Source organism: Balaenoptera acutorostrata, chromosome 12, assembly GCF_949987535.1.
Source record: "Balaenoptera acutorostrata chromosome 12, mBalAcu1.1, whole genome shotgun sequence".
Lineage (NCBI taxonomy): Eukaryota > Metazoa > Chordata > Mammalia > Artiodactyla > Balaenopteridae > Balaenoptera > Balaenoptera acutorostrata.
The window spans coordinates 4160273-4179873 of NC_080075.1; positions in this window are offsets into that span (position 1 = coordinate 4160273).

The window sequence follows — 19601 nt, forward strand, 5'->3', positions numbered from 1 at the left end:
ATAACCAAAGGCTGGAAACAAAGGGTTTAAATAAGCCATCTCAATATCTGAAACATAAATTTCAAAATGGATGCTTCCATGTTATTTGATCTCATGCTTCCTGGTATTGAATATACAGCAAGATTCATTTTCAAAATATTAAATGCAATGTGACAGGCATTTGATTAATTACGTTCGTCTCTTTGAGGCAACAGGTTCCATCTGATATGAGCACTTCGGCATCTTCTATTCACCTCAACACTTCAACTTGACCTTCCCTCTTTACTCGTTTCTGTCTCAGGGAAATTTCTCATGTGGAGGCCAAATCCATTCCAGTGGGTGTCTAAGAATACACCAAAGGGAGTTACTGCTACCTTTGCTTTCTCTCCATCGGTTTCTTAGAAAATATGTACTGTAGAAGAGTCTAAGGACAATAAGGGAACAAAAATAAGCTGACCATTACCTTTCCGCCATCCTTTGTTGGTTGTGGTTTTAAGATTTGCTAATTAAAAAGTGAGCTGGTAGAATCAACGATAGGTACCACTGTGAACACTAAGTGAACCAGGAGGTAACATTCTGTTAGCCAGTAAAACAGTTGTGCTAAGTAGTAAGCACTGAGTCTTAAGTACCTCTTCCAAATTACTCCACTGAGCGTCCCGATGTATTACCAGACCACTGAATTCTTTAAGAATTTGTTCAAGTATCTACTTTTTTACCAATATTGTATCTGTCACCCCAACACACACAGACATCTACACACACACTATTTTGGGCATGCAGATGTATGACGAGAAAATTTTTTATGATACATTGTTATGTTAGTGTCACCAAGTGAAACACCAACCAAAATATGTGAGTAGCACCCAAGCACAATAATCTTATCTATAAATCATCGTAGTACTAAATATAAAAATAGTTAATAATACATGATGAGCATAAAATACACTTCAAGAGAACCACAGGCTGAGAACCACTAAAGGACACACTTTAGTGCCGTAGCCCTTTCGTCCTGCCATTCCTGCCATATTCCTGGTAAGTAAATGAAAGCTGGGACTTGGCCATCAAGAAACCTGTCCTTGATTGACCTGATCTGGGCCCAGAGGGCAAGGTGATAACAAGAGAAGCTAACTAGTTAGACCATCTGTTTCATTGACTGGCTGGGCTGAAATGAATACCTGAAACACTCCTGTAAAGCCATAATTTAAAATAATCTTCTGACATGAATGTCTTCATAATTGTACTGATATTAGATTAAGATGACTATGTTTAATTTCAGGGCACTTTATTTTAGAAGCAGAAGAATGAGTATAGTGAAAGCAGCATAAGACTACCTAACTGATGAAATTTATTTTACCCACTTAATGTTATGTAGTATCTTGTTTTTGAATAGACTATAAAAATTATTGACAATTTTATAGTTTAAAAATATAAATGTTTTATTTTTAAAATTTTTAGTGGAGTATAGTTGATTTACAGTGTTGTGTTAGTTTCTGCAGTACAGCAAAGTGAATCAGTTATACATATATATATATATATATCCTTTCTTTTTTAGATGCTTTTCCCATATAGGTCATTACAGAGTATTGAGAAGAGTTCCCTGTGCTATACAGTAGGTCCTTATTATCTATTCTATATACAGTAGTGTGTATATGTCAATCCTAATCTCCTAATTTATCCTTCCCCCCACCCCTTACCCTCTGGTAACCATAAGCTTGTTTTCTACATCTGTAACTCTATTTCTGTTTTGTAAATAAGTTCTTTTGTGCCATATAAATGTTTTACCTTTTTTTTAAATAGAGAAAACTTAGATTAGAAAATTAGACTGCTGTTCAACTATAGGACCTGAAATGCCATTTCGTGAGAAGTTAAGGGTTATATGTCTTGAAAATCATAAGAAAGTCAACAAAGCTCAATCATTAAGCAACTGAGATAAAACATATTGCATTCAGTTCACATTAAGTCATTAACCAGATATAAAGTATGCACATGTATTTACCTGTAACTGGATAGGACAATAAAATGTGTAGTGACAAATGTTGTCCATCACTCAGCTTAAGATCCTTTTGCTCTATGTTTGCTTTCCTGCCTTGTATCTACCTCAGGTGAGTGGATGTAAGCGTGTTTAAATTTAGAGACGAAAATTTTTTTAAATATTTTTTTTAAGCACTCGCTGTGAAAACTGATTTCTTCTATGTCTTTATAAAAAAAAGAGGGTTTTTTTCAGTCTGTTCTTTGTCATAAATCTTACTTGGCCAACTCACTAAGGTAAAAGAAAATTGACTGGGTAAGGTCCGCATGAACATTCTGAATCCTTTACACAAGGTAATCTGAAAGGAAGCAGTTTTGCCTGGACGAAGGTAAAAGAGAACAAAGATGTGAATGCAAAATAGAGTATTTTTATTAATGCAAAGAAGAGAGATGGTGCAGAGATAGTTAGTGTGTTTTCTGTATTGAAGAGAATGGTTATGGATGAGAAAAAGATGCAGAAAGAGAAATTGGAAGAAAAGAAAAGGGAGAAGAGGGAAGTGCTTAGGCGAATACTGCTGAGGGTGGGAAGAAGGAAAGGAAAGGCATTGGCAAGAATTAATAAATGAGTGAGATGCAGAATACCATAGATACCCCACCTCCTACCTCCCAGCCAGGCCCAGAAGACCTGAATTGGCAGTCCACGTGCTAATTCATCCCTGGCTCTGTGTTTCCTCCCCTTCACAGCCTGTCTTGCAAAAAGCATCAGGGAATCCCAAACATCCCTGCTTCTTTCACTAAATCTCCTCTATTTATAAGGTGCAAAGGTAACAAAGTGCCAGAATCCACATTCTTTTCTAGCGAGCACAGGCATCCGTTCAGCTTGAGTGAGGAGTTACTTATAAGATGCATATTGACTGCATGCATAATTTGTGGAAGACCATAGAAAGCAGGGAAATAGCGTATGTCTGGCCACAGAGATAGGCATCTTCAGGAAAAGCAAGCTTCTGGCAAAGTGCATTTTGCTAAACAAAAATATTAATAGTTCCCAAAGCTTCAAGTTAATCCCAATATGAGAGGTGCCTGCGGTTCAGCCAGGGAGAGTAACCAACCTCCGTGGCAGGCCTGATGCAGGCAAGGAGCACACTGTCCTCCATAGGATGTGAAAGGACCGGAGGCGAACACCTGTTGTCTTGAGAAATGGGATCCCGACTGACTCTGAAAACTCTTCTAATTTTCTCAGTTTCGAAATTTTCTACAATGAGTCTGTCTGTGATGTGCTTTTTTTTTTTTTCCTCAATTAGTGTTTGCTGAGGTGGGGATGGCCATGGAGTGAAAGGAGGCTGCTTTCAGTGATTCTCCGTCTAGGGATTCTTCTCTGACCCCAGCCCAAAGCAGCGATGCTCACCTGGGACATGACCGATCCCCCGGAGGGCGGGTTCAAACAAACACAAATTGCTGTTCTCCGTATCCGTTCTGAGATAGCAGCTCTGGGATGTGGTCTGAGAATTTGTATTTCTACAAAGTTATCCTGTGCTGCTGCCACGGCTGCTCTGAGGATAGCTCTTTGAGAATCACTGGCCTAATAGGAAGACTTGTGGGGACCATGACAGAGTCTCAGCTTACAGGTGCTTCTAATTCAAGCCTCAGCATGACTGCGGGTCTCAGGGCTTGCTGAGGAGGGCAGAGACAGGTTGATATATCCAGTTAGCAAAAGAGGGTAAATGAAGCTGGGGACCAGCGATGCCCTTGGGTAGGAACAGTGTCATAAGGTTTGCCATGAGCTGGATACAGAGGACAACCCTATGGATGGTGATTCACAATGGTCTCATGGGGCTGGGAAATCAAAAAGCAAAAACTCTGCTAAAATGTCACCCCCAGCACGTCTAAACTGGGTTTTGGTTGGTTGGCTGGGTGAAGAGAAACATGCGCTGGTAACCCGAGAGAGTCAGAACAGACCTTCCATCCCCCTGACCACCCAATCTTTCCATCAGAGGGCGTTTACTCCGTCTTTGCCCTGGATCCACACCTCTCACCTGCTCGGTTCCTCAGCCCTGGAATTGTCTCCTTTCCCTGCTCTGACTTCAGATTTTCCCTGTTCACTGCACGTTTTCCAAAAGGATGCCAACACGCCTTCATAGTCCCCACCTCCACCAACGAAGCAAATACAGAGCAACACCTTCCTTGACCCCATATCTCTCCCAGGGCTAGGATCTCTGCTCTTGCTTACAGAAAATACTCATAAATGCACTGGGTGGTGTGCCTCTTCATTCCTCAATCTGTCTCCTTTGTGGGATGTTCAAGGTCTGCCTTGAACTTACTGCCCCAATCACCTACAAGAACATTAGTTATAACAACTCTGGCCAACACGTATATGTTCATTTAATCCGTACAAGAACCCTCTGGGGGAAGCAGTTAGTGAACCTATTTTATTGATGGATACACTGAGACCTGTAAAGGTTCGTTTTTTTTCAAGGTCACACAGCTTGTCAATAGCCAAGCTCAAGCCCTGAACCACTTTCAGAGTGTAGCTCTTAAACAGTGCCCTTGTCTTCCTCCCCCGCTCCCTTTCCTGTCCTTTCATTCTTACCCTTAGGACTCAGCTTACACTTGGAAATCTTCCCCAAGAAGGGGACTCTTTCTCTTCCCCCTGCCTGGAAGACTTTTCCCCACATATGGTCACCTCAGCTACCTGAAGTCTTTGCTCAAATGTCTCCCTCCTTACTCTTTTTTTTCTCACTCCACTCCAGCTTCTTTGCTATTCTTCTAGGAAACCAAGCATGCTTCCATCCAGGTCTTTACCCTTCCTGTTCCATACACTCAGTTTTCTTCCTGACTTCACATATCTTGTGTTCCAGGGCTACCTTATCAGAGGGAACTTTTCTGACCAATGTCACTAAGATAAAATCCTCAATTCCATCCAACTGTCTCTTTACCTCGCCTTCATAGACGATGTTGCCACTTGTTATAAATGTTTATTTTCTTATTTTCATTTCTTTGATTTTCCTGGACATACCAGTTGTTCAAAAATATTTGAGTGAATGATTAAATCCCAGTGTGGGAGAATGTCTGATATTAGGAATATAGATTGAGTCTTCTTTATAGACAAGCAGGGGAGGATTATCTCACTGAGGTTAATTTCAGGGATTCTGAGATTAATTAACCTTCTTTTTAAAAAGTATAAGATAAATGCTTACATTAGTTTCTATACTTGTTTTAAGGTAAACTGAATTTTGTGGTAACTAGGAATCAATGCTTGTGTGTATCCATATATTTACTACATGTAAATTATACTTTTATTTCGACACTGCCTACCTCTTCAATTTATTTTCTATCACCATCACCAAGAAATGATCCTAAATTAAAAACTTATCCCTATTCTAGGACTCTTTAAGTTTTTCCAACTTTCTATCTCCGCATACAGACAGACAGACACACACACACACACACACCCCTCATTCATTAAATATGGACCGAATTCTGCCTTTCTTAATAATTCCCTGAATCAGATCCCTCCTCCGATCCTCTCCATTCACAATAAGGCACAGACGGATGTCAATTACAACGTTATTGCTCTTAATTGGCTGAGGGGCTGGAGCAAGGAGGCAAGCTGTGAACAAAAAGACAATGCAGTGAATCCACAAGGCCAGAGACACAGTTAAATCAAGAGCCAAAGCCACAGAAAAGACACCAGCAAACAGAAACCCCATCCATCACAGGGAGATTGAGACCCTGGGGTCTGCAGGGAGAAAGTGAAGTGTAAACACTGAGTTAGCTGCACTGGCCCACGATGGATATTGTTAAATCTGTCCTTCTGTTCTAGAGGCCCCTCTTCTAAAGCCAAGTCTGGGGACACCTAGGGTCAGGTCTTGCCTGACATCATTTTGTAGTTATCTGTTTACTTCTTCCTCTCCCTTAGTGACTGGAGAGCTACCCTAGGGCACCATATAATTCATCAGTCTAGGATGTGTGTATATAATGAGTGTCATTCAACATATATATTTATATATATATACACACATGTACATATACATATACACACACATTTTATTAATATATTAATTAGTGAATAAAAGAATAGTTGCTCTTATTATGAAGGATTTCCAATTCTTTCAATCATACTTTAAATTGATTCAGGAAATATTAGATTTGAAAAAAACGTTACTTTGGTTTTATAATCCTATAAAATAAAAGTTGACATTTAAGTATTTTGATATTGGACTTGACTTCTACCTAATTCAAGTGTGTGCACCTGATACTGAGGTGTCATATCTCAAGGACTGTCTGGCCATTCGTGTTTACACAAAGCCAATTACTCAAAAAAAAATCCACACTTTTCACTCAATTTCGCCTTAGGTGCTCCAATAAAGCAGTAACTAGTACAGTGATGAAGGAGCCTTGTAAGATGCATGTAAATTTATAGGCTTCTGTTTAATAGCTAAGGGCTCATACTGGAGTTTGTTCTTTTTACCTCTAGAAGTGAAATGAAGTAATGCTGAGACCATACACCCATAACATAGTTTCAAAAGCAGAGCAGATGACTTATATGTAATAATTATTACAGTGAGCTGTGAATTTCAGTACTAGAACAGATTCAGCTTTGCAACGCTGCTGTTGCCTGGTTTGATCAGTGGAATAAAGTGGAGTTGTTGGTGGAAGCCTGTGAGGGGGTCATAGTTCTCCCATTACCTCAACCCAATTTTGTAAATGAAGCCTCGCGTGTTTGCCAGTCTCTTAGTAATGCCATCGTCATTATTACCTATTGAATGGTATTGAAAAAAATGTAGTTGTGCCCAATTCTAATGATTATGATCTCTCTGGCTTTGTTTCTAAATATATACCTATACAACCCGCAGATTGTCAGAGACGGTGAGGCATTGTGGCGAAGACAGATAAACTGGATTCAAATCCAGTTCTGCCCCTTTCTGGCTAGGCGAGGTGTGCAGCGCCCCTCACTATGCCTGATCAACACAGCTTCACTATGAGCCAGCAAGGTCCTCCTCATCCTCTGGGTTGAACTCAATTGTGTATCCTCTCTAGAGCTTTTCTTGTTGCCCCAGGAACTTAGGTGCCTCCCCGCCTTCACACAATAATTTTTCCTTATTTTACTAAAGTACATGCATATTTTTATTTAATTGGTCTTTTTGCATGTCCACTTTTCCTGTAGACACGAAGTTTTGTGTAGACTTTAACTCTGCAATATTCAATGCTAATCAAACGAATGAATGATTTGTTCTCTATTTTCAAGAGAAACAAGAAACAAGTTTGAGAAGAACATTTGGAGATTGTGGAGCCAAGCTGGGGAGAGCTTAGTTGTAGTGTGTTTGCTATTTTTCTTATTCCATTAATAAAACCCATTTCTATTGGCCATTATTAACCATGGTATATACAACATAATTCCTAAGTCAATGGAAAAAAGTGAGAACAGGAGAAAAATAAAGACATACCAATAACACAATAAACTCCCTTTACATGACTGAATGTTTGGAGTCTCATGACATGTACCTTTATATTAGTTTATATTAGTTCAGACAGTATTTTTAGACATAGATTTGACAGTATTTTTAAAGCTCTATAATTTGAAAGTAATAAATTCAATAACAAAAGAAGGGAAAGCATAGAAAAGTGTGAAATAAAAAAAAAAAATTCTTCTTGACTCTTCCCAGAAGTAACTATTCCAACAGTTTCCCTTTTTAGGCCTTCTGATGATTTATATTTATTATATTCTGTTTGCGTCTTCTTATAAACTATAATTATAATATCTAATTTATATTTTATGAATTAAAAATACATATTTGATTTCTCTGCTATGAATGTAATGCCAAGATTTTTCTTCTCCCTTGTTGACCTGTTTATTTTTCATGGTTAATAGCTAAGTAATAAGGAACTGAGTACATTCTGTGTTTCCTGATGCAGGATGTCCTCAATCTATATGGCCAACAAACCTATGTTATATCTTTTATCATCCTCATTAATTCTCTGCCACATTCTTACATTTACACTTTGAAGATATGTAACCATTACATTTTGTCTTCTAAATACAATTAAGTTCTTCAGTACCTTAAATCTCAGTGATTCTAAAAAAAAAACAACTTTTGGAACACTATTCTAACGAGGATTGGAATTTCCCACATCAGCCTTATCAAATTTCCTGTCTTCTCATACTTCTTTCTATTTTCTGTGGGTTGCTGTTGCCTTTATTTTTATTGGCATTAAACTTGTTATTTCAAAGAAAAGAAAAGAAAGAAACCTTTCATTATTTAAGAAGATATTATTTACTTTTCATGCAAGACATTACATTGTCCACAGAGAAGGAAATAAAAACTTTGCCACCAAATCTGTGCTGTGGAAATGAGAATTTCCCAAATGCCCAGGTTAAATTAATTATGTCTTCATTTCTGTTTGACTCTCTGTATTTTTCCTTGGAAAATTTTCAGAAGTACCTGTTTCTTGGATAAAACACTGTTCTTTCTTGGCTTCTGATTTCAATTGTACTGGTATATGTTTAAATACTTATTTCACAAAAGTTCTGTGGATTTTAAACTTGGTGTACTCTTCAATGTCTACAAATTCATGTATTTTATTCTTGCACATAATGGAGAGTTTGGGTATAAAATTTAAAAGGTAAAATGATTGAAGCATTGCTCTATTGGCTTCATAGTCAATCATCATAAGCGTAATGTCAGTTTGACAGTTTCTGAGTCTTTCTTTGTTTTTCAATAAAACAAACTATGGAAGAATACTGGCCAGGGATCCTGCAGAATGTCCTACAATCTGGGTTTGTTTGATGTTTTTTCTCACGATTAAACTGGAGTTATGAGTTTTTGGAAAGAATGCTGCATAGGTGAAGTACATTTCTGGTGATACCATATCCACATGACAGCACTGATGATGTAAACAGTCAGTTGGCTAAGGTAGTGTATGTCAGGTTTTCCACGGTAAAGTTCTACTTTCCCTTTCCCAACTCTAGTCTTTGGAAGTGTGTCAGTTAAGTCCAGCCCATGACCAAAAGGAAAAGGGGCAGGGATTAAGCTCTACCTCTTGGAGTGGAAAGTATCTAAATAAATTACTCAGAATTCTCTAAGACAAATTTTGGCAATCAATTTTTAATTTCCAAAAGCATTCATGTATTCTTCTTCTTCCGCTTCTAAAGCTGAACCTTCTTGCACAAAGATCTTGTCTTTTTGAGAATATTTATTTGACTTTTCCTATTCTCTTCTGTCCCCTTAATTATTCCCATTTCCTCTGCAATTCACTCTTCACCTATATGGCAGAGAATTAGGTCAATGATATTAGTTATTGGGCTGGGTTTCCTTTGCAATTGTGTAGATATGTTTTCCCCAGAAGCCAGAATGCAAGGTTAAGTGTGGTTTCTGTTTAGGTTAGTGGCTCATGGCAGTGGAACATTGTTGCCAGCCAGGAATTCCCAAAGCTGCTAAATTAAGGAGCACGTTTTGAGGAAGGTAGAGATTTCTAGTAAACTTCACTCGCATGTAGAGCTACCTTGACGTTGGCATTATTTCCCTTTTCTCCATCCCGTTCCGCGCATACACATTGGGAAATCCTGAGTTCCCTCCATCTGTGTAACTATTTTTTGTTTTATCAGTCTCTCATCCTAGTGGCCTTCATATCAATTCCTCGCTTGTTATTAAATGCTCTTTTTTTTTGGCCACACGGCGGCGGGGCTTGCAGGATTTCAGCTCCCTGACTAGGGATTGAAGTTGGGCCACGGCAGTGAAAGCACTGAATCCTACCCACTAGACCACCAGGGAATTCCTAGTAAATGCTCTTCTCTGACCTTTGTTCTGAGTGTAAAAGTCATAGCTGACAAGTACGGAAGGGGAGGGCAAGGGCCCCAAAACTACCCTGATGACTTCCCCAAGGCTCATGCCTGCCTTTTGTATTTTTTGGCTATAAGATTGATTCTCCTCTGGGCCTCCATTTGTAAGACATGGTCCCACCACTAGTGCTTTGCACTGTGGATTTCACAGCTCTACACTTTTGACAAATATGAATGTATTTGCTTTTTGTGAATTCCTTATACTTTCTATTCTGCTAAAACATTTCTTATTCTTGAGTAGGTTAATGGTATGGCATACAGCAGAGTATACATTGTAGTATGGCTACGTATGGCAGTATGTGTGTGTCTGTCACACACACATATACACACATTTGTGTGTGCATGGAATATTCTATCCTTTCAACATGAGTTGTGGAAGGAGGATATATAGATGTGGATGCATTATTTGCAATCTTGAACTAGAAATCTGCTAAGGTATTGAAACAAAGCTGCATCATAGAAGAACATGCAAATGTCATATCTGAAAAATTTAACTCTATACTGAAGAAGTTTACTGCTGAGGCTGGCCAGCACCTGCAGTGAGAGAAAGCATTTCATGTAGTCGGAGCCCCTTGCGAATGGGGGTGTTCCACTTGCATGAATTTGTTCACAGAAGTTTAAGAATGACTTCTTCTAAGGATCATGTGGATTCGTCCTAATATGCACTCTTCCCAAATTCATTTCTTCATTCTTCTACATCCTCATCCAAAGCCTTAAGTCAAAGGACTCATAGATGTAAAACTGATGAATCCCTGCATTGCCATAAAGTCAAGGTCAAACCATATATGAGATTTTAAATAATAATAAGGCAACAGAAAAGCTGCACACAAAGGAATGAAAAGCCACCTTTATTAATGTACAAAGGAAGAGTTGTTTGGTGAAGAAGTTGTTATGTCAGGGTTACCATGTTTATTACTTTCAGATGGACTAATTTTATTTTAGGAAATAAACCTAATAATTGTGCTTTGCTTTATTTGTGTTCACTCTATTTGTAATGATTTCCCAGGCACGTGCAAGGGTAGATTTCATTAAGTCCAATGAGAGCATTTGTTTCACCTTAAAAACACAACAGTAAGTTACTAATATTTAACTATGATCATGTGACGAAACCCATAATTGTTACTGCCCATGAAGGCAAGTGAAAACGGTAAAACAGAAGTAGTACTTATTGATCTCTTATAAGCAAGAGCATAATACATTACTTTAAGAGGCTCCAGCAGAGCAATGCGTGATACAAAACTATTGTATGTTAGATTCCCACTCTACTGAGTGTACTTTACATGTCTTCTTTCTGAGAAACATCTAGAAGAAGAATTTGAATTCTGTGCATTTTGAGAGCCCTTGATTTTACAGTATCTTGAAGGTAATACATTGAGATTTCCAGAATTTTATTTCGAAGCATGTGCTTAAGGCTATTGTTATTAATTTCATTATTCTTTTTGATAGAAATGTGTTTTTGAACTAATATTTGGGCAGTTCTAAGCGTATTAGAGGACAGAGAAAATCAAAGCCAAAGAGTAAGGGCATCATCATGCGCATTAGAAGACTTTCATGATTCTTTAATTTCTAGTAGAATACGTGTCCTTCTTTGGGGTGGGAAGAGTTTTTGCAGCTCCAAAAACCTTGGGCATTTTCTAGAATATGATGAATGTTGCTTTATAGAATCTGACGTGAACCATGACAAAAAATGTTTTAATTCTGTTTTTCTAGATAGAATTCCTTGCTTTGTACTTTGGGCTGCTAATTGTCCCTGCCCTTCTGCAACACTGGAGCACATTTGGGTTTTTATTTTATTCCATGACCTTGAGAGGCCTCTGTTAGAAGACAAAGTCTCAGAAGTTGCTGCCAGAAGTTGGATATAAGTCATCTAAATGAAAATCCAAGATTTGACACCCACCTACTGACCCCCAACTGCACTTCTCCCACACATCAGGGAACAGGAGATGTGAGGCCACGGCAAGATTACGGTTTTTTAATATTTCAAATTTTTATTTTTTATTTTATTTATTTATTTATTTATTTTTGGCTGTGCCCCGTGGCTTGTGGGATCTTAGTTCCCCGACCGGGGATCAAACCCATGGCCCCTGCAGGGGAAGCACCATGTCTTAACCGCTGGACTGCCAGGGAAGGCCCTCAAAATTTTATTTATTTTGGCTCCTTTACCCAACTCCTAATTCTATTCCTATTCCACTCTATTCCACTCTTGTTTATCTAACATATACTGCCCTGTATGGCTTTATTTACACCTAGAGGCATTCTTAACAATACTTTACTAGTGTGGATTATTCTTGTTCCACAAACAGTATTGTGCTGGGTATATCATTTGGCTTTTTACTTTTTTCATTCAATATTACATGTTTAGGATTTATTGATGTTAATTTATATTTGGGATTTATTGATGTTAATTTATACAAAGAGTATTGAGATTAACAATAAAATATACACTTGGTGATCTATTACCTGCTGTTAGATTGCCAGTACCATAGAAATAAGGTGCCCCCTGATCCAACCAAACTCTTTTTAAAGGCTTGTGATGTCTTATAGGTAGTACCCATCTCTAATGTTCTCTTGCCTGGAGAGAGGAGTATTTATTCTAATGTCAGAAACCTCCTTTCTTATTTCATGATATTAAGCCTAAATTCAGGTCATGTGATTTGACTCCATGACTGCTGGCTTTACCATCTTGTTTGCTCTCCTGAGAGAAGATTTAATGCAGCACAAATCAAGGACAGGATTGTAGGCAGCCATGAGTTAACTGTCTTTTCAAAGGTTGCCTTAGAGAGAGTTGGTGCAAACACTTACAAGTCTGGCAACATACTGGACACTCTTTATATCACATCCCACATCATTTCTGTCCACCTGCGACTCCAGACCTTGTTCCGATGACCAGCTTCACTAGGTGTGACTAGAAACACTTCTCCTCAGTTGCACTGCACGTTTGTGCCTCTCTTCCTCATCATTTTCCTGATTCTAGGGGAACGCGCAAGGCTGAAGGGCCAAGTGAATTAACACCTACTGAACGCTGGCAGAAGACCTCAGACTTCCCAAAAGGCAAGAAACTCCCCACGTACCTGGCTGTGTGGCTGACAGGGTCTTGGTGCTCTGGCCGGGTGTCAGGCCTGAGTCTCTGAGATGGGAGAGCTGAGTTCAGGACATTGGTCCACCAGAGACCTCCCGACCCCTTGTAATATCAATCAACAAGAGCTCTTCCAGAGATCTCCATCTCAACGCTAAGACCCAGCTTCACTCAACGACCAGCAAGCTCCAGTGCTTGACACCCCATGCCAAAAAACTAGTAAGACAGGAACACCATCCCACCCATTATCAGAGAGGCTGTCAAAAATCATAATAAGTTCACAGACACACCAAAACACACCACCAGACGCAGTCCTGCCCACCAGAAAGACAAGATCCAATCCAACCCTCCAGAACACAGGCACCAGTCTCCTTCACCAGGAAGCCAACACAACCCACTGAATCAACCTTACCTACTGGGGGCAGACACCAAAAACAACGGGAACTACAAACCTGCAGCCTGTGAAAAGGAGACCCCAAACACAGTAAGTTAAGCAAAATAAGAAGACAGAGAAATACACAGAAGATGAAGGAGCAAGGTAAAAACCCACCAGACCAAAAAAATGAAGATGAAATAGGAAGTCTACCTGAAAAAGAATTCAGAGTAATGATAGTAAAGATTATCCAAAATCTTGGAAATAGAATGGAGAAAATACAAGAAACGGTTAACAAGGACCTAGAAGAACTAAAGAACAAACAAACAATGATGAACAACACAATAAATGAAATTAAAAATTCTCTAGATGGGATCAATAGCAGAATAACTGAGGCAGAAGAACCTATAAGTGACCTGAAAGATAAAATAGTGGAAATAACTATCGCAGAGCAGAATAAAGAAAAAAGAATGAAAAGAACTGAGGACAGTCTCAGAGACCTCTGGGACAACATTAAATGCAGCAACATTTGAATTATAGGGGTCCCAGAAGAAGAAGAGAAAAAGAAAGGGACTGAGAAGATATTTGAAGAAATTATAGTTGAAAACTTCCCTAACATGGGAACAGAAATAGTCAATCAAGTCCAGGAAGCACAGAGAGGACCATACAGGATAAATCCAAGGAGAAACACACTAAGACACATATTAATCCAGCTATGAAATATAAAATACAAAGAAAAAAAATTAAAAGCAGCAAGGGAAAGGCAACAAATAACATACAAGGGAATCCCCATAAGGTTAACAGCTGATCTTTCAGCAGAAACTCTGCAGGCCAGAAGGGTGTGGCAGGACATATTTAAAGTGATGAAAGGGAAAAACCTACAACCAAGATTACTCTACAAAGGAAGGATATCATTCAGATTCAACAGAGAAATTAAAATCTTTACAGACAAGCAAAAGCTAAGAGAATTCAGCACCACCAAACCAGCTTTACAACAAATGCTAAAGGAACTTCTCTAGGTAGGAAACACAAGAGAAGGAAAAGACCTACAGTAACAAACCCAAAATAATCAAGAAAATGGTAATAGGGACATACATATTAATAATTACCTTAAATGTGAATGGATTAAATGCTCTAACCAAAAGACACAGACTGGCTGAATGGATACAAAAGCAAGACCCATTTATATGCTGTCTACAAGAGACCTACTTCAGACCTAGGGACACATACAGACTGGAAGTGAGGGGATGGAAAAAGATATTCCATACAAATGGAAATCAAAAGAAAGCTGGAGTAGCAATTCTTATATCAGACAAAATAGACTTAAAATAAAGACTATTCCAAGAGCCAAAGAAGGACACTACATAATGATCAAGGGATCAATCCAAGAAGAAGATATAACAATTGTAAATATTTATGCACCCAACAAAGGAGCACCTCAATACATAAGGCAAAGACTATCAGCCATAAAAGGGGAAATCGACAGTAACACAATAATATTAGGGAACTTTAACACCCCACTTTCACCAATGGACAGATGATCCAAAATGAAAATGAGTAAGGGAACTCAAGCTTTAAATGACACATTAAACAAGATGGACTTAACTGATGTTTATAGGACATTCCATCCAAAATCAACAGAATACACTTTCTTCTCAAGTGCTCATGGAACATTCTCCAGGATAGATCATATCTTGGGTCACAAATCAAGCCTTGGTAAATTTAAGAAAATTGAAATCATATCAAGTATCTTTTCTGACTACAACACTATGAGACTAGATATCAATTACAGGAAAAAAACTGTAAAAAATACAAACACATTGAGGCTAAACAATACACTACTAAATAACAAAGAGATCACTGAAGAAATCAAAGAGGAAATCAAAAAATACCTAGAAACAAATGACAATGAAAACACAATGACCCAAAACCTAGGGGATTCAGGAAAAGCAGTTCTAAGAGGGAAGTTTATAGCAACACAATCTTACTTCAAGAAACAAGAAACATCTCAAATAAACAACCTAACCTTACACCTAAAGCAATTAGAGAAAGAAGAACAAAAAAACCCCCAAAGTTAGCAGAAGGAAAGAAATCATAAACATCAGAGCAGAAATAAACGAAAAAGAAATGAAGGAAACGATAGCAAAGATCAATAAAACTAAAAGCTGGTTCTTCGAGAAGATAAACAAAATTGATAAACCATTAGCCAGATTCATCAAGAGAAAAAGGGAGAAGACTCAAATCAATAGAATTAGAAATGAAAAAGAAGTAACAACTGACAGTGCAGAAAGACAAAGGATCATGAGAGATTACTACAAGCAACTATATGTGAATAAAATGGACAACCTGGAAGAAATGGACAAATTCTTAGAAAACCACAACCCTCCGAGACTGAACTAGGAAGAAATAGAAAATATAAATAAAGCTGTGCCCTAGGCATCACTGTGGAAAGATGCTAATGAGCATACAACCCAAAAGGGGAACCCCAACCTGATTTTCTTTTATTCTTTCTGATGAAACTGCATTTGGAATAGTCTGGTAAGAAAAGATAGTTTTGATATTGTATAAGAAGCTTGAATGATGTGTTTCTGACTCATTGAAAACTAGGAACCAGAATCACATGCATAGCTATTATATAGCAAGGATCTTGTAAGTTTTGAATGTGTGTAGAAGGCTAATTGAAAATTTAGCTGTAGGTTAAATTGCAGTTGGGGTACCATTTTCTTCTACTTTTTTTGGTCAGTGTTATCAGCTTTCCTTGTTTACATGTAATAAATGTTTCCTGGAGAGATTTTTTTACGTGTACTTATGTTCATTACTAAGACAAAGTACGTGTACCTATAATATTAGGATAAGATTAGAAACAATGAGATGAAATAGCCTTTGGGTTTGGATAGCCTTAGGAAAATATGGATAACTTTGGGAACCTTTCGATAGGCTTCTGAACAGTGGGGTAGCCGCTTAGAGAGAGTAGGACAGCATTAGGAACACCGGTTTAACCTTAGGGGTATTTGGATAGACTTAAGAATAGTGGGATAGTTTGGGGAACAGTGGGATAGCCTAAGAAACTTTGGCCTGACCTTAGGAACATTGGGATAGGCTTAGCCAGCTGAGGCCAAGAGATTAACCTTTTACTGAACCAGTGTGGTCAGGAGAATCCACAATTCTGATATGGTTTGACCCTTTCTTGTAATGAAGTTGGGCATTTTACAAAAGGGAATTCTTTCCTCCAAATTTAATAGACACAACCCCACAGTGCGTGGTAGGTCACCACTAGTTAGATGATGAAACTGACTGATTTATTTGGTTTAGCATTTTAGCTGTTTAGCAGTAATTACTAGACATAACCAGATTACCTTAATGGTGATATAAAGTAAATGAATAGAGTTGGCACATAAGGAAAAATTGTGTATGAAGCTGTGTGCTGACTTTTCACGTATTAGCAACATTAAGAAGTATCAACCGACTGATTTCAATAATAAGGAAATAAAAAGATAACAACTCACTGCCTGTTACAAAGGAATAAATAAAAAGTGCAGGGTTATAACTCAGTTTTTCTTACTCCCAGGCCAACAGTCATAACCCCTGGGCCACTTATCTTTCTCCTAGGCAAGTAAAAGTCAGGGGGAAAAAACTAAATATAGAGCAAAACAATGTAATAAATGAAACTGGCGCATCTAGGCATCCACTGGGAAGAAAATAAAACTGTACTCATGCGTTACACCATGTAAAAAGAAATTCAAGGTTAATTAAAGCTTCATGTATAATAAAAGTAAAGAAGTGAAAACCCTTGTGAGAAAATCTAGGAGAATATTTGCGTAATCAAGATCGTGGATGTGTGGGAAGAATTTTCCAACTGAAGCTGAAAACTCAAAGCTACCTATACAAGGTATTTCCCTTGTCAAAATTTAATAGAAAAGATAAATAATAGGTTATTAAAAACTACAGAAGAAAGGAATGGCTAATATTTATAATACTTAGTTCTTAAAATAAAAAGAAAACAAAAACAACACGATAGAAAAATGGGGAAAGGATATGTCTGCATGCAACACAAGAATTAAACCCATACCAGTAGGCATGGATCTTCAAAGTAATGCAACAGACATCACTTTATCCTCTATCAAACAAGCAAAAAAAAAAAAAACATGTTAAACACCTGAAGCTGATAGGGGTGTAAGAAACATGACACCTTGTTGGTGGAAACTGAAGGTGTCAGAATACTTTGGAAAGCAAAAATCAGTGTTGGGTGTCTACTATAGAAACACAATTCCTTTAGGTCAAAAAGTTAAACGTATATGGTCATCTACTGTACTATTGTTTATGGAATAATTTATAGTATATCAGTGGCAAGAATGTTATTCAGAATTCAAAAGAAATAATTAGGCATAAATTATTATTTGTGAGTGCAGGAAGCAATTATTGAGTGTGAAAAGCAAAATGCTGAGAAGTATGTATAGTATGATTTAATTTTATAATGTGTACATGTATCTACACATATGTATGTATTAGATAGCCATGTAAACATGGAACCATGAACAAATACCTCTTAGAGTTTCATATTTGTTGCTTGGAGTGATTTGTGGATAGAAGGGTAAGAATGCAAGAGATATGGGTAAAAGAGAGAGAAACCAAACAATAACAATGAATAAAAAAGAGGATAAAAATGATTTAAGAAGAAGAAAAGCATATATAAGTTCACATTTTTATATTAATGTAAAATTAGGAACTCCAGAAAATACCCAGTTGTAGCTCATCACTAAGAAAACTACTTTCTCATCATATAAATCCCTTTGTAAATCTTAAATTTTAAGCTACCTGTCTTTTCCCCCCATCTGTGTTTCATAAATGCAGATTCTGTCTTTTATGTCTTGTCTTTTTGCCTTCACTAAAATTTCGCAGTTTTACTAATGGCCTTTCCAGTTTCCCTGAGCCATAGTTACTTGCTCTGTCTTTAATTTCCTTGCCTTCTGTCAGGTCTGTGTTATGGCATTTGCCATGATCTGCTTTATTTGTCTTACTTATGTTTTTTAGGATAAAGATTCATCTATATCACAGGATATCTACCATAAGACTTTTCAGTAGAATTTGGCACTTTGCATATAGTAAAAGTATAATAAATTGTCATTCCAAGATTCATTAACATATTCAACAAATATTTATTTTAAACCAATTACATGAAAAATTCTGGCTATATATTGTGGGTATTATAGAAAAAAACATGGAATTTTTGGAAGAATAGTGCCATGAAGATGTCTACTCTTGATTAATTTGATTCATAAGAACCAAACCATTCATCATAATGAATTAACGCATTGCTTTAAAATTTTATATTTTATAGCTCAGAAAAATTTACCAGCTATACAGCTATATATATGTATGTGTATACATAGATATGTGCATGAGAACATGAGATAATTTGTATAGTATTTTCCAAATCATTAATGTATGTCTTAAAGATTAAAGAGATTTGTGTGTGAAGTGATTGGATCTCTATGGTAGAAATATGCAAGACCGGTTTTGTAAAACCTCATTAAAATCAAAATGCAAGGAATGAAAAAATAGCTTTAATTAGCCAGTTTGGATTTTCCAGTATTTTGTTTGATAATATTAGAAATTTTATTTGGCTAGGGAATAGCAGTTGTTTTGAATTATGCACTCTTCTGAATCAAGAGACTGGTTTAATGAGGTGTTAGCTCATGAAGGATTGATACAAGTTTATAGACTGTAGAGGATTACCATTAGGTAATGTTCAGTGAAAACTGTAATTTAACAGACACAAAAACAAAGCATAATTTTGCAAGTACCTTTCAGAGAAGAGTGTCTAAATAGTGAGCATATCTAAGTTTACCGTAACTTCAGTTACTCCCAACTAGCTGTGGAAAAGAGGGTGAGATGGAAAATACAGAAGATGACCATCTACTTGCAAAAATAATTTCACAAAACATTGATTTGTAGATAAACTTTTTATAAATCTGGTAACAGTTTCTCCTTTAGCTTTTCTTGGCTCAAGAAGATACATGAGTTACTTTTTCACCGTATGTACCTTACAGTAAATTATTTGCATTGTGTCCTCTGAAGAAATAGAGAATTTAGTCTCCTCTTCAATTCCTTACCTCACCCACTTAACGCTGTTACCTTTGAGGAGAACTGTCAGTTCCATGTGCAATAGAGGGCTCAAAAAACACCTGCAGGTGTCTTCGCCTCTAATTGGTTGGTGGAGATGACATAATACAAACTAAGGTGAACAAGAACAGGGTCCGTGCTAACTAACTGCTGGCACTGGGGGACAAATAATCTCAGGTCTAGTCCTCCATTAAAGAGCTTGTCAGACACAGAATCCTGACCCCAGGGCTCGGGTCCCAGGGAAG